Raw genomic sequence first — 14,296 nt, 5'->3', positions numbered from 1 at the left:
ATAATCCATGACATCAATTAACGATTGCGTGAATTTGCGTCTGTTGTTACTCAACGAAGGGTTGATTCGGTTTGGGAGGGAACCAAATCCTTCCTCTGATCGTAAACGACACAACGTTTCTTTCTCTTTCTCTCTTTCTTTTCTTCTCGGAAGGCACGAAACGTAGGGGACACGCTTCAATAAATTATTCATGCCCTTACGAGTCGTGCTGTGCCCGGGATACTTTTATATAAATTTTTATAGGTCGTACAAAAGCGAAGTGGTTACGTCTTCGGGAACGACGCCCGATTCTTCATATCGTTCGATCAACGTTTATATACGTGATGTATGTGAAATTCTATTAATAACAATTGATAGAAAACAAAGCAAGTGTATATGTCTATTAAATTATACATGCTTGCTTTGTTTTCTACCAATTGTTATTAATAGAATTTCACTGTATACTATATGTCTAACGCGCAATATTATTCATACCTAACAATATTAATGACTTACGTCGTCTCATAAATTATTAGATTTTTATACTATGGATCATGGATTCTTAAACGCTTCGAAAAATTTTAATACCAATAGTACCAATAATACCATCACTGGATATTATTTTTAACAAATTATGTATAACCTTTAGGCTGGATTAGAATACATATGCACTACACAGAGAAAAAGAGAGTTGTAATCTCTGATCTTATTTTAAAAAGGTCGATTTTTAGAGAAATCGATAAAATCTCTCGAAGTATCAATAAGTATTTCTCAAATAGTTTGCTTTAATGAAACAAACGCTACTCTTGATAAATATTCATCGAAGATTGATGATGATAAAATTAAATGTCATTAATTCAAATAATGGCGTTGAATATTAATTTAAAATTATTTTTAGAGAAAATCTCGTTAATGAACAAATAATATAATAATTAGTAAAATTAATGACTAAGAAGCAAGTCAATAGTACGTATTTATAATTGACATTTCGATGTAGCTCTGAAGTATTTTAAATCGTCACCCACTCGAAAGTTTAATTGATCATCGTATAGTGATATACGTGATGTTTCATGAATCATCTCTTCTCCTACTGTTAATTTTACTACAATGAAAATTTATCTCTATGTCTCGGCGACAATTCAACTTTCGTAATATCATGACGTACCTCTATGACACATTACATAACGATAACGAGGAAGATACGAGCATTTTTAGAAAAAAAAAAAAAAAAAAAAAAAGATAGAATGTCATAATGCTACTATTATTTATTCAGAGTTCTCCTCGATCGTCAAATACTCGGGAGTAGAATCGCGCTCAGGAGGGAGCATCCTCTCATATACCGCGTGTTTCATAAACGTGTACATGGGTAAGACATGAAGAGCGGTTCGACCACAACATCAAGCATGCCTTACTGCAGCGAAATTATTACTATCGCGCTAATCACCACATAGAGAAAATATACGTATATATTTCGTTCTCTCTCTCTCTCTTTCTTTCTCTTAGTTTCAGCAGACTCTTCTCCCGCTCTTGAGATTATGACCTCTGTCGCCGTCCGTGATTTGTATCGCTCCGGAGGCGGCCGGTCTCCATTTGAAGCAAAAGAGACAAGGAAACGAAAGAGAGAGAGAAAGAAAAAGAGAACGGACGACTCTAATATGCCGGTATAAACAAAGTGACCGAAGGAAGGAGAGAATCGGACTAACTGAATCGTTAAATGCTAGAATTGTCGCAGCCATTCGATTTCTCTCTCTTTCTCTCGTGGTATCGCGGTAACAATCCGCATACCCGGTATACGACGGAATCTCCCGCGCGAGATGTGCGCGGTAACGCGTCGAAGAATGTAAAAGCGCTAATGAAAGATACGACTTATGTAAAAAAAAAAAAAAAACGGTCTACCCCTCGTCCCGAATGTTTACTCAAGAAACGGTATGGACGAAGGAATACAAACGGCTCGTATATTTGGGCGAATGAGAAATGGGAATGATATTTCTTTTCTTTCTCGTTTCTCGACGTTAACATTCATGCATACTTGAATGTATTTAATATAAAAGCGGATATAAAAGTATTGCAAACGTAAAGGTTTCAATGAGATGCATAAAATTGTAATAAAGCTAAGTGATGTTAAATAATGCTATTTCAGATTGCGCGGCAAAATGTCAATAACATCATTGTTAATAGCAAGAACATTGCGATTTTGTAGTAAAATATTAATATTATAAAATTAACAAAATATTAATATCAACTGTGTTATTAATATCTATACATACGGTAAGTGCGAAAAAATATTCGTACAGAGGAAATATTTTTTAGAAAAACTTTATTTTTAAAAAGTAAATATTATCCAGCGAGAAATGAGTCATCGAATCGATGTCGAATCGATATAAATTCAATGATTTCAATTGATTCACCAATTTAACGCCGATTCGACGTCGATTAACGATCATTTCTTGTTGGATAATTAACAATTTATTCATAAAGAATAAAATAGACTGTATGTTTCTTAAAATTATATATACCAAAATGATGTGTATTAATTATACAAGATATCATCTGAACAATAAGCGAAAATAAAAAATTGTATTAAATGCTCAAAAAGTATTCGTACAAATTTAGCTTCTAAAATCAGAAGTACACGCGAAGCTTGTTTGTTTATGTAGAACAGAATGTATTCATTGTATTAAATTGCTAATTAATGTTTATTTTTTACAAATAAGACTTTTTTGTATAACAAATTTCCTTGTACGAATACTTTTTACTCTCATTGTATATATATTTACGATTAAATATAGGTATTTCTCGAGAATAATGTCAATAGGTGTCAAGAAAAAATACTACATCGTTCCAGTGGGAATACCAATTACAGTATAAGCTTGATTTACAATGTAAATGTGACTCACGTTCATAAATAAAACGGTTATATGTAAAGACTGAGTGGAAGTGTAATACGTTAGCCATAAAAAAAGTGTTAATTACCATAATACTCGCTATCAGTACATGCAATACAAGTAATCCGTTTTCTGTTCCTGCACTAGACTGTACTAGAATTCTCTTTCTCGCTTTCAAATATCAAATACATATCTCACTTTAATACCAAAAAGTGTACACTTTAATTATCGAAAGTGTACACTAGTTCAGCCACAGAAAGCAGACCTGTACCGTTTGGATTTGCTGCACTTTAAAAAAAAAAAAGCTGTGACTTCGAATCTCGAGATTAATTCGTGAAGCAAACGGTCGCACGCCTAAATTCGTGACGATTACGTTCATCAAAACAAACAACGAATCATGGCCGCCCGAGGGATGCGCGGGAAATTAGAGCACGAAGCTCTGACACTCGACGCGGATCGCACGTGCGCGACGGACGTCACTTCATTAATCTCAATCGAAATCATCGTCCCAGTAGAAAAAAAGAAAAAAATAAGCAGCCTACAGCAGAAGCTGCGCTGACAATCGAGACGATCGAGGGTTGTGCGCTGTCAATCCAAGTGTCATTAAGGGTTTACTCACCGGTGCCGAAACTGAGAGAGATCCGGTCAATCAGCAATCCCGCGGCTCCATGGCAGCGCTGATTTCCGGTACTCGATGCACAACTGAGTGTCCTGTCAAGTCGCGTGAATGATATTCGCGCCGCACCATCAAGTCACTGTCTCAAAACGTGCATTCGAATATTCACAAAGAAGACTTTACGATCGACTGAATTTACGCGACGAACGGACGGATTACACACTGACGCGCCTGCGATTTTTGTTTATGTACGATCGCGCGGCGCGACGCGACGAAAGAAACGAAACGAAACGAATCGAATCGAATCACAGTTGAGCGAAGCCTTGGCAGCTAAACGCCGACTGAACGCGAGAGACTCGTACGACGCCGACGACGCGGCTTTAGCTCCACGCGTCGGTCGCCTTTCCTCTCTCTCTCTTTCTCTCGCGAAGCAGAGTGGCGACGAGCGGTGGTGGAAGCCAGTTCGAAAGTTCGCCGCTAAGTTGGCGCCAGTCGACGCAGCGATTCTCGAGATTGAGACGCTTGCGAAGCGTTGTTGTCCGGGAGTTAAACTCTCCTGGGGCTCAAGAAAAGAGAGAGAACCGTGAAGTAATAAAAAATGAAAAGGCAATATAATTTAATGAACGGAACAGACTAACAATGTATTAAGTAAAAAAGAGAAGACATTCGTGTAGCTAAATGATGCGTTCGGGGAGAAACGCTATTAGCGCTACTTCTGTCATTCTATCTTCGTTGTTTATTAAACATAGAAGAAGGATAGAATGACACAAGTAGCGCTAATAATGTCTCCTCGAACGCGTCTAAAATATGGAATAGAATCTTTCGTTCTGAGACGTTATATTACGATTATCAAAAATTTGTAATCGAGAAGAGGAAGAGAACAAAAAGAAAACGAGAAGGAGGAACCGAGATAATTGGAAAATAAAAAAGCAACATCTTTTTATTTGTGCGCGTTAGATTGAAGTTGTAGGGAAATAAATAGCGCGCATCACTTTTTTCATCTCCGTTGTTTCTGACAGGAATTAAAGAATACATAAATGTAAAGTAATGTACGCGGAAAAAAGTGTATGGCTAAAGTGTCTCTAAAGATTTAACTAGGTACAAATTTGAAAATAATTTTGTTGAACTATCAAATATTTATATAGAATACTCAAGTTGGTTGCTGGAATATTCAATTTTTTGCAGCATCGCTCATTATACTTGAGTTTAAAATTCTATTCTAATGATTCAATAAAAAATTATTTTTTAATTTGTATCTATAGTTAAATTTTTAGATACTTCAGCAAAATCGTTTTTTAGTGTAGAAAAATTAAATATGCATTCACGATGTGAGAAAAAGATTTTAAAAATACAATAAAATTATTTTGTAAATAAATAGTTTTCTCTTTGAGTTATACCATTAAAAGTCTACGTGGCAATCCAATATATGTATAAATCTAATTTAAATAATATATTTACATTATATATGGAGAAATATATTAAAAAGCATATTAATATTCTTCACTATAATGGTATCGATATGCAATTTCCAGAGATCGAGGAAGAGGGAAGCGGCGCACATTCGCACGTCCTTCGTTAGTTTAAAAATCCTTGTCGCTTGAAGTTACATTTGCACCGCGGGAGATCCCTACGCGTAATAATCGTAAACAATTTCTAATGTGTACATACGCGGGGCACCGTTAGAAACTCGCCGCGGGTACGGACGTGTACCTGAAGTGCGTACGCGTCACAGAAGTAGCGTCGTCGTCGAGCAATAGAACGAAGGACCCCTTGAAGTGCGATTCAGAGTACGGGCTGAGAACCAGCTAGCTCTTTTCTCATCCTCTATGCATGCTCTCGTAGTTGTGCTTCGTAGCCCGTATTAAGAGAGCCTCGCTTTATTAACGACGCTGGGAATTGACATCTGCTCGTTACTTTGCCGCGGCTTTGCTTCAATCACCGCGCTAGAATCACGATTATGCGTTTTTTGCGCGATTACATGAGATATTCGTGCATTTGTAACATTCAGTCATTCTAAACATACTTTATATTCGTAAACATTAAATAGAATAAGGTGGTACAATTTTGAAAATATACAATTCTAAATGAAATATGAGATTTGAATTCAATTTTCGAAGACCAAGTTTGATTTTTTTCTTTTGAAAAATTTTACTCCTTGCCCTCCATATGTCAGGGTTATCAAACCGGAATATAGAAAATTGGATGTAAATTTTATTTTATTTAGAGCTCTACACTATTTGAAATTGTGTATAACTTTATTCCATAACGAAAACAGTTGTATGCAAAATAAAACGGAATTCTTCAATAGAAAGAGACGCTCGATTTTTTTTTATTCAGGAAATATTTCGCTTGTTATGAAACGGACTGTTATTAAATATTTTTTGTTATTAAATATTTTGTATTGTTCGAGCTACTGAAAGCACGTTTAGAAATGTCTCGCAAAAAAAATGTCAAAATACTCTGAATATATTTTAGAAAGCGATACCTGCAGTGAATATCGATTGGAGTTACAAATCGCTGCATATTACATAAAATGCATTTTTCAATGATATGCATCTGCGACAAATGCTGGATAATTAACCGCGAGAACTTCTCGGCACGAATTTCATACGTAATGCAACTATACATGTAAAGAGCTCTTAAAATAATATATGGTAAATAAGAGAAAATAAAATTACAAGTACAATTTTTAACTCGTCAAAAGTAAATAAATATTTTCTTCTAGTAATAAAAAATAAGTTTAACAAAAAAATAGGTTAAACAAAAATTAAAAATAAAAATATAAGAGTCATATTAATAGAGAAAAGAGCCTCCTATTGCTGTTATAACTTATAGTGAGATTCTCTAAAAATTTAATACCGAAGAACCGGAAAAATCTTTCAAAATTGTAAAAGAAAACGTCAAAAAATATAAAATATCATTATTTTTCTTATTCCTATAATTCGTAACTGTCACGCGGAAAATTGTTTCTCGGTTGAACACCGCGCTCAAGAAATCGTCGCGCCTTTCCTCTGCTATCTTCTTGCCGTCGGTAAACAGGAGCAAGATAAGCAACCAAGGGATAAGGGACCTGTCATCCGTGACGGAGTACGTCCCGTCCCAAGACTCGCCTCAAGGACGATAACCCTCCGCGAACTTGAGTCAGTTCAAACTGGACCCCATCAAGAGAGGAGAAGAGAGGGAAAGAGGGAGAGAAAGAGGGAGAGGAGAGAGAGATAGAGAGAAAACTTCTCTTTTCCTCTTTACATCTTTCTTCATCCTTTTCTCGGATCTTACCCTTATGCGTCTTATTTTGAGAACAGGATGATTACGCGTTTACGATCTAGGTTCCCCGCTACCTGCTCCCGCTCTGGTCGAGTCGAAGGTGAATATATATTATCGAGAGAGGCTCTCTCTCTCTCTCTCTCTCTCTCTCTCTCTCTCTCTCTCTCTCTGGAGGCACTTCAACGTAGCCGCTCTCGCGTGAGTTACCTCGAGGGGAACAGCGACGGGAGAGGAAGTCTCAAGGACGAAGAAGGAGAATCGGAGCTGGAGGAACGCTTTTACTATAGGATTGCGTGGGGGGTCGATGCACACACGCACACACTTCGACGTGACTTGTACGCGAGGAACGATCGTAAGGAGAACGGCTGTGTTGTACGGAGAAGCGGTTTCGGGTCGGCATAATCCGAATTCGAAACCTGTTCCTGCCCCATGGGTCAACAACAACATCCTCCTACATCCTGCTCTTTTCCCCTCGCGAGACCACCTCGAGCCGGCCCTCCCTTCGATGCGGCTCCGTCCAGATGCACTTCTATCGAGAGTAACGCGTATAAACCCCCAGTGTCAAGTGCTTGCCTGGTAGTTACGTTATTTTTTCCAGGGTTTTATGGCTCTATCTCGCTGGTCGGAAGCACTTCGAACATCACTGCAGAAAAATACTGCAGAAACGTGTGAATGTACATACTGCACGACTTGCAGATACATTTGCACTACACTGGAAAAAAAATGTGCTGAATTTTAATAAATATTTGTTTCAATAGTACTAACGAAATAAGTACTTAGTAAATAGGTAATTACTCAAAATAAAACAGTTATGCTTAAATAAAATAAATAAATGTGTTTACATTTAGTAAATATTTCATTGGTACTATTGAAACAAATATTTACTAAAATTTAGTAACTTTTTTTCCAGTATAAGTATGAGTGTTCACTGTAGGCATTTTTTTATTCCTGCACGAGACTCTGTGCTAGAAATCTCTCTTTCTTGCTTTTGCCAAATATTAAACATATACTTAATATCTCATTTTCAATTCCAAAAGTGTATATTAGTTTAGTCACAAAAAACAGACCTTAGTATTATAGTATTATTCGAAATGGATTCTGAACGGAATTATTCAATTCTCTTATTTTCTAGATTTTTATTGTATTTTTTTTTTAGGGAAAACGGAATAATTCCGAACAAGTCCACAATACGTGCCCTTATGTTATAATTTGAACGAGATGCCAGTCCTCTACCGCCTTTCAAAGAAAATAGAATAGCTTCTTTAAATATTAATCCAAACTCTTTCAAAGTTTTGTATATGCGATATAAAAGTCGAAAAGACGCGACATAAAAGTCACTCAATTTTTAATGATCAACAAAAAGACGAGGAAAAACGTATAATCGATTTTAATCCGGATGGGAAATGTGCGTACACATACGGCTTTGCGGTTGGAATCCCGCGAGGCTGAAAAGTGTACATTGAACGCAACGCTATTGATCTACTTTCTCTCCAGGCGTAAATTGCAATCACGTCCCATGGGATGCGCCTTATACGCCTTCTTCGTGCTGAGGCTTATTCCGCGACGAATCAATTAGGAGCTTCCTCGCACGTAATTATTCGGATCTAAAGGAAACTCTGCAGAACGGCATTCGACAACCTTGTCTAATATAACGCTTCGCAGGAGGCATCGTAATTTTCGATTGGCGGATACATTCAATCTAACATAAAGTGCTAAAATGAACTACACTAGATCTCTTTATTGCGGCTTCATAATAACTGACGCGTTTTTTGCATTCGCATAATATACGTTGATTGCTGACTAGGATGCTCGCGATCAATTGGGACGAAGGGGGAGGGGGCTATCGTTTTTATGCATTTCCTTGCAAGTCGCTTGTTCAATTTCTTTGTAATCCAATTTTTAGCGTCAGAGAGTATGAGCCTCTCTCTCAAGGAGAGATTCTTGGTGAAAAATTACGCTTTGACAGTCAAAGGTAAGAGGATTCTTCGATTTTGTTTACAATATGGTCATTAGCATTGTGAAATTTTAGAGAGGTGATGCAAGAGGAACAAAGTGGAGGTTTAAATGTCTCATCGAGTGTCATTCAAATAATGCGGGTCGTTGTTCGCATTGATCGTGCTTGCAATTCGCAAGTAGTAATAGTCGTGAGAAATCTTTTATCACATGAGATTCTGTATTATTAAAATAAAATTGTCAATTATCTCAACAAATTATTGTCAAAATAAAATTAACATTTAATTATCTAATCAATTTCAAATGAATAATGAGTAACTAATAACTTGTACGAATTTGCAGAGTAAAAGAAGATACAAAAAAAAATATTATTTAAAAAATCTCTTGATTTTTTTTAAAAATCTCTTAATATAAAATGAAAAATATACAATAACGTATAATATGTTATAATTTTAGGATTTTGTACATATCGTATTATTATACAAAAATCTATATAATAAAGGATTATAATGCGCTATGGTCTTAGAATTAATATCCCTTATTTAATGACATTCGCTTAATAATTCACAGATCCTGTTATGTAACTGCGATAGGAATAAAGAGCTGAGATCAAATGGACAATTAGTACGTGAAACGGAGCACATTGCAAGCGCGATTATCTCCAAGTCCCCTTTCATGCCACTGCACCGGTGTACATCTCGAAAGCCGGTTATTATTGCGCTTCCCATATTAAGCGTCTCACAGTGAGAGATGACCTTACGGCCTCTTATCGGCAAACCATACTCCGTCCTGACACAGGCACGTAACGAACGTCGACGAGCGAATACATGAAATCACGCTGCTTGACGGTCCAATATATAGATAAACTTTGCCGATGGCTTTTGACAACAACGACGATTTCACCTCACCATCTTAACAGCGATGATTTTACTGAGACTCCAATTTCTAACTCCGCTAATTCTCGTAATAATTCTAACAGCAATCCATCTTTACAATAATATCTATTGCATCTACGAGGCTCGTAGCCTATAAGTGAAACGACGTGGCGATGTGGAAAATCGAAAAACGAGAAGCCACGGATGAAGATAGTGGTTAGCATAATGCTGCATGAAATATCACTTTACTAAACGATCGGTGCACGTCATTCTTGCTCTTGAATAATTCTGGTAAGTCAGAATGATTGAATGCAGACAGAATGATGTCACATTAGTGTATAACAGTGCACTCAAATTTGATTGAAGGTAATCGCTAGGTAGTATTGCAAAATGATTAGATTAATATCTTACGGCTGATTCAGGAATATTGCTCATGTCGGAGACAGCCTCGTAATGAAGATTAATATCCGCTAAGAGCTATGGTGCGGAGTATCTTCAAATCTATTAGCCTCCGCGAGACGCGGATAGTGTCCGTTTAAAGATGTTGGAGAAAAAGGAACGAAACAACGAGGGGAGGAGAGGGAAATAATTACAGGGAAGGCCGCGTCCGCAAGGACGAAGATGGCGAAAAAAGGAAGCCGATACAACGTTTTCGGTACCTCGGCGAAAGTAGCCTGAACGTGAAATCGAATCAGCACAATTAAGGCGCCGACTCGTAATCCTCGAACAAAAGCCCGTCTGAGCCAACTCGAAATTTCGAAAACACGTAACACGTCAATTTATTTTAAAAGATATGGAAAGAGCGGGAAGAGAACAATTTTTTATGTATGTCATATATAAAGTTAAATAAAATTCGTATAATTTTCTCTAATTTTACTTGCAACAGTTCGATAAGTCAAAAAAAGTTTTTCTTCTCAGAAAAAAATTTAAAGATAACTTAATAAAGATAACATTTTAAATATTATAACATAATTTCGCATTTTTTAAATTTCATCTCGCCATTAAACGCCAGATATATTAATATGTAAAAAACATATCGTTTCTCTACTTTAAAATACATAATTCAGAAAATGTGATTTTTGAATTATTACCATAAATGAGTCAGGTAAAAATTACTTTCTATCAAAAGTAAACTAATTTTACTCCATAATCTATCAAATAACACTTATTTTAATCTTAAAATTATAATTATCAAAGAGATCATAATAAACCTTCTACAAGAGTGACACATTTTGAGTTGTCTGTGTAAATAAAAAGAGTCTTCTACAGGGAAAATTTAGAGTTAAGACATCAGTTCTGATGATAAAATTTTAATAAATTTTTTAATGAATTATTTCAGATTTATTATAAGTTTAGTAAGAATATCGAAATCAAATATTACAATTTAAAAAGGATATTTTTTTTAATAATTATGAAAAATAACAAAAACGATATTTCATGTTTCTAAGAATAGATATTTTTTGCTAATATTATTATTTAACTAGTCAATAATTTTCTGTTAAGTTGAAAAAAATAATTTTCTTCTTTCAAAAACTTAATTATTAAATTGTGTTACTTTTGAAGTAAGGAAACGATATGTTTTATGTGCATTAAAATTTTTGCATTTATAATTTTTGATGTATCTTCTTATGAAACAATGTTTTCATACTTCAATTAATTTAACGTCACAAATTAAATGTTAATGAATTTTATTAAAATAATTTTTTTCTCAACAAGGATGTAATGCAAGTAGCATAAAACGAGAATGAGCACGTGTTGGCAAGATGATGCAGCTCGCAATTGCGGATCGCACATAATGAGGATGTAAAGTAAAAATATCGATAGTGATGGATGAGTAAATGATTAGAGTCTCCGTTTCCCTTTCATTGGAAGTAATTTTCTTAGGAATTCATTTTACACGTCTTGAGTGAGGGTGAGGACGAATTTCGTACTACTGCAGATTGATCAGACGGCAGTCTTGCGAGTCATCATCTTGCGGCATCATACATGTGGACACAGGAAAAGAGCGTAATAAATGTATGTGCAAAAAGTATATTGAAAGAATCAAGCGCATCACTCTTCAAGAGTGATGATTTAAACGTGCATTTTGTATTGAAGTCTTTTGCAAATTCAATGAATCGATGACGGAACTTCCTCAATATCGTTAATGCGCGTTGCATAAACAGATTATCTCTTATATCATTAATCACGATTTATCTCTGCGGGACTAATCTCACCTTTTTTCTTATCTACTTTTACACAGCAAATTTCATCACAGTAAAATTATTGGGCTTAGCTATGATAATCACTTTTATCGCAATTACCATTTGATCACGAATAAATGTGTAAACAATATAATTAAAACCCGTAAAATTAGATAATATTCAATTATCTCACGTGTTAACTTTTAAAATAAGACGAATGGGAATTATCTAAAACCGACTTGGGGCATCCAGTGTATTGCAACTTTATGATTTGAAGAAAAAAGATAAAGAGAAAAAAGCAAACGCACGAGCCCAAGCGTGGCAAGCGAAATAACTGATGTCCGTCCGAAATAAATCGCCCGTACTTTTTCTTACGACTGCCTCCGTCAGATCCTCTTATGAGCTTAATCTTAATCGGCTTCACGACGTGCATCTTGTTACCCTATGCGACGATGTTTAGGAACGATTAGAGCGCAGCAAGCATGTGACACACGATTAAAACAACATATCATGTAATGATTTGTACGTAAGCCGGAGATTAGAATCGGTATAACCTTGGTGATTACAGATTCCGATGATACAGACACACAGAAGTGATCCCTTATTCGCATGGACGTGGCAATTAAGTCGCGGTGAAGTTACGATTCTACGAATGACGACGTGAATGCTCAAGCACCGTGCAATATTTTAATATTTGGTCTGAAAATTAATTGAAAAACATTTCTTAATATGTTGGGATCGCTACAATTTTCATATGAGCGATTAAAGTTAGCAAGTCGTATCAAATTTCACGCGTACCGATCTATCATATATTGATTTTTACAGTTTAGGTGAAATCCTTATTGCTCGACCAATTTTGCCTCTTGATCTTTTATGTGCTATAAACGTTACACTAATTAGCTAATACTGACAAGTTAATTACTAATAGAAAAATTTAATTTTTACATGTAGATTTTATTTAATCGCGTGCGTTAATATACATCGCAGAGAAACTTTCTCATTCGCGTTCTCATTCCGTATTATTTGAAATAAATTTCACACAAGCGCGCAAGTTGCATAACTATTGTTGTATCTTTTAATTGTTGATAATAAACTTTTAATCGCTGTATATTATATGTATTAATATTATGTAATTATATTAAATAAAATATTAGATTATCTATAATATTTACAAATTTATTTCTTCAGAATATAGAAGATAATTTGACACTCACCGGTACAATGTGTACAAGCAAAAATGTAATCCTATATTGATCTGTAAAATATAAATAGATCCAAATTAAATCACCATCTATAATAACTTTATTTATTATTTCAAAAGATAAGATATCTTGCTCACATTGAATTTATTCATTACTCTTAAGAGATATTTAATAAAATTAAAATATATAATTTCCAAAAGAATTCTTTTTCTTTTCGAGCTATTAGCTTTCATCAAATTTTATAATACAAAAGAATGTTTCCTTTACTTCTTAAATTACTTACATATATACGATTTAAATATTAACTCATTCTTTCTCCGTTCTATTTATAGAACAATATTTTTTTTTCTTTATATAAATACTCCGTATGGGACATTTTTTCAATTTTTTTTATACATATGGAGAAAAAAATTAAAAAGATGCTGTTCAATAAATAAGACAATAGGAAAACATGGATTATACTAACTGATTAATTCTGAACAAATGGAGAGAGAGAGAGAGAGAGAGAGAGAGAGAGAGAGAGAGAGAGAGAAAATAGAAATAATTATACATAGATAACAAATTACTCACTCCTGGGTTGCTTCGCTGACGTCCGATGCCTCCCCAGCTTCCTTTTTTTCTCTGCGTCATTCCGTTATGAATTACTCACACATTCACTCGTGAAACATGATTAATTACGTGCGAACTAATTCTCAGAACGTGGCAATTGCGCGACACTTTGTCTGGCACTCCCAATATTAGTCACACGCGACTCGCACTTTATTGAAACGAAAGAATAACACGGAAAGGGTACTAGAGCACGAAACTGCGACTCGCGATCTCCTATGCAATATGGCGTAATGGATAAATTGCAATCGCAGCCAACTTCACGTACGTATAGTTGCAGCAACGTTCATCCGCTCTGTGCTTCATCTCTGTACTTGCGCGGACCTTCCGCCCTTTGAATACCAATTTACACACGTTCACAATATATTTCAAACATTTCAAATTCTGCGAAATTCACGTTTTATTTACAAACGAGCAATGTATGTATACCACGGTTTCCCATTATCCAAATTATTCCAGATTCGTGTGTTATTCTTGCTCCCTCGATTCAAATACAATTGCGTACAATTTCAATTCGTCGAAATAATCGAATTTATCCGCGATATTTACAGGTGGATGATTTATAAAATTTATAATTCCTCATGTTTCAAATTTTATCTCAAATGATTAAACTGTGAAAATACGGGCATTGATGAATAGCCGTTGCCTCGATACATTTACACTAATTGCAGTAATTAATTAATTGCGCGCGTTAAGAATTATTAATCGTACACGGATCAGAATATCTATATAT

At 35.2% G+C, this 14,296-nt stretch overlaps 1 protein-coding gene across 1 annotated transcript in view; it reads right to left on the bottom strand.

Moving 5' to 3' along the window:
- Positions 1-3,784, bottom strand: part of LOC108752339 (semaphorin-5B) — a 109,716-nt gene extending 105,932 nt beyond the window's left edge. Inside the window, exon 1 of the mRNA XM_018493123.1 lies at positions 3,484-3,784. The gene's annotated coding sequence lies outside the window, so the exon portion shown is untranslated. The remainder of the gene's footprint in view (positions 1-3,483) is intronic.
- Positions 3,785-14,296: the final 10,512 nt, after the last annotated feature.

Source organism: Trachymyrmex septentrionalis, unplaced genomic scaffold, assembly GCF_001594115.1.
Source record: "Trachymyrmex septentrionalis isolate Tsep2-gDNA-1 unplaced genomic scaffold, Tsep1.0 scaffold6, whole genome shotgun sequence".
In the NCBI taxonomy this organism is placed as follows: domain Eukaryota; kingdom Metazoa; phylum Arthropoda; class Insecta; order Hymenoptera; family Formicidae; genus Trachymyrmex; species Trachymyrmex septentrionalis.
Note: the sequence above shows the minus strand (reverse complement) of the source record. Positions and strands in the feature narration are given on the sequence as shown.